We start from the raw sequence: 2,496 nt of genomic DNA, 5'->3' as shown, positions 1-2,496 counted from the left end.
ACACCACACTGAGCAGAACGCGGCGGTTTCTTGCCAACTCCTTTGCTGTGGAGCTTCACAAGGCACTGGGCTCTCTGCCTGTACGGACCTCACCTCAATGCGGACTGGCGAACACTTTGTAGCTGTCATTTTAGACTTCAGTTGTGTAGGGTACGATAGGACAGCGTTTAATAAACCAGCAAGCGCTACATGTTTTCTCTGCCCCTGTGCTCTGAGCTTGCTACCAGAAACAATGTATTTTTTAAAAACATAAAGCTCACATAATTACCACCATTAGAACAACCACTTACACTTGTGACTACCTGCAAAGTTTATTTAAGTAGGCCACTCTAGGAACTATTGCTTTTAATAATCTAACAAGGATCTAAAAATCACGCTGAAGTTCTTCGCTCAGCAGAGCAAAAGCAGTCTCATTTTGAAGCCAGTTTCACGGGGATTTGTGTTCTGTAGAATGAAATCTGAACGAGAGCCTTTAGCTGGCAACACACAAAGGTTTTCCTCTATTGCAGCTACGCTGCTTTGTCTCCCAACAGAGAAACTGGGGCCAAAGACAAACAAAGCAAAAAGGAGTGTTAAAGACAAACAGGTGCATAAGACCAAAAAAAAAGCATGAAATGCAAGGATATGCTCTCAGTGCCTGAGGGAAACACTGAATGGAGGGGAATCCAAACCCAAAGCGATACTTTTTGGGCTCCAAAACCTGGATCAAGACTCAAGACTGCCGCCAACCTACTTCCATTCAGATGATACAAAACAGACTTCCCACTTGAAAAGATTGCTCACTGCAGAAACAAAGTCACTTCATCCAGCCTATGAAAAATGTTAGCTACCCTAAATGCTTTTGCTCTTCATTCCACAAACCCATATAACAACAAATATGGCTTAACGAAATACAGATTCTATTATCATTAAATAAATGATTCAGAATGCAAAATGTTCTTACTTTGAATGGATGTTTGACTATTAAAGGGAAATGAACAGACCCTTTAGCTGTACAACAGTAACACTGGAGGAAACAACCCTTTTCCTTGACATGATCATGCATTTAAAAAAGGAAACACAAACACACAACACATGCCCAGACTACCTTGAAAACCTCATGTTTCACCACCTTAACTGCAATGCTTTATTTTCTTACACAGGTCAGCATTTCCCTAGTTACTCCTACCTAAACATAAGAAGTGAGAGCAGAACACTGAATCAAACTTTTCCCAAGAATGCTCTTGTTAACAAAATATTACACGCAAATGTCCAACAATCTTTGCAAATTATATTGAATCAGAAGGGCGGAGGTTAGCAAAACCGGCTCTAGGAACTAATGCTGTTAATAATACCCTAAACAAAGATCTAAAGATCATTGTGTGCACTTTGCTGCTCCACTTAAAAAAAAAAACAAAAACAAGAACAAAAAGGATGGAGAACGTTTCTTCTAGGCACAGAATGTCTAGGGAGATCAGAAACTTACTTCTACAAATATGAACAAGCAAAAATAAGAAAATAGAAAATCAATAAATATTCTTTAAAAAGAAGAGAGCCCTCAAGATAATGGGATATACATAAAGAGAATTTCTACCTGTTCAACCTTCTTGTTATTCAGAGAATACCAAAGTGACGTATTTCTTTAGGGTTTTATTTTCAAAGTCAGTATGATCTACAATAGGTTTTAGTCCTTTATTTTTTATTGGTATTAATTTTTGTTACTTTTTAAGATTTCTGTGAGAAGATATCCCTCTATCTGCTTGTTCACTAGTCAACAACTTTGTATAAGAAACTTTTCTATTCTCTATCTGTAAATATATAGCTTGATTCGTATCATAACAAAAAGTATATACGTTCTATAGCAATGCAAACAACTTCCCCATCCTTTCTATGATTACCAGTGAATTTAAATAGAAACAGTACTTTCAAGTAATTTGGTTCTCTTTATATAATTTACAGCAATATGTAGGTATGACATAAGCATATACGTATGTGTTTCTCTGCTAGTTTATGGGTGCTAGCATAAGAAACCTCATGTTTCACTTCTGCAAAAGCATTGTTCCACAGGTACTCAAAAGTTCAACTTTAGGATTAACGTAAGCCAACCTGGGTGTTCAGGACACAGAAGAGAATGGCTGCAGCAGTGCAAAGGCGTTACTACTACAAAGTAGCAACACCCTTTTCATTTTCTTAATTCTAAAGTTAAACACACACAACAATTTTTATAAAAACTAGTTCACCGTTCAGCCACAAGTTTATTTTGCCTGCGACCGTAACAGTAAGTTCTATGTGTCTATCATTGCTTGTGCAGGCTGAATTCTTAATATAAAAAGAGTCCACCCACCCACATACTTTCATGGGAACGTGAGGGCCTCATGGTGAGGTTTTACAATGCAGCTGGACCAACCTAATGGCTCACTGCCAACAAAATAAGGCAGTCTTACTCTTTCTTCTACCACCTTCCCTCTGCTGTGCCTCTGCACTGGCTCAGGGACATCTGACCCCTGATTTGGCTGA

The 2,496-nt window shown here is 38.3% G+C and overlaps 1 protein-coding gene across 1 annotated transcript in view; it reads right to left on the bottom strand.

Annotated features, from left to right (window-relative positions):
* MTHFD1L (methylenetetrahydrofolate dehydrogenase (NADP+ dependent) 1-like) overlaps window positions 1-2,496 on the bottom strand; it is a 157,618-nt gene that overhangs the window by 89,573 nt on the left and 65,549 nt on the right. The window lies entirely within an intron of this gene.

The sequence above is a fragment of the Pygoscelis adeliae genome, unplaced genomic scaffold (assembly GCF_000699105.1).
Source record: "Pygoscelis adeliae isolate BGI_AS28 unplaced genomic scaffold, ASM69910v1 Scaffold105, whole genome shotgun sequence".
Classification (NCBI taxonomy): domain Eukaryota; kingdom Metazoa; phylum Chordata; class Aves; order Sphenisciformes; family Spheniscidae; genus Pygoscelis; species Pygoscelis adeliae.
Note: the sequence above shows the minus strand (reverse complement) of the source record. Positions and strands in the feature narration are given on the sequence as shown.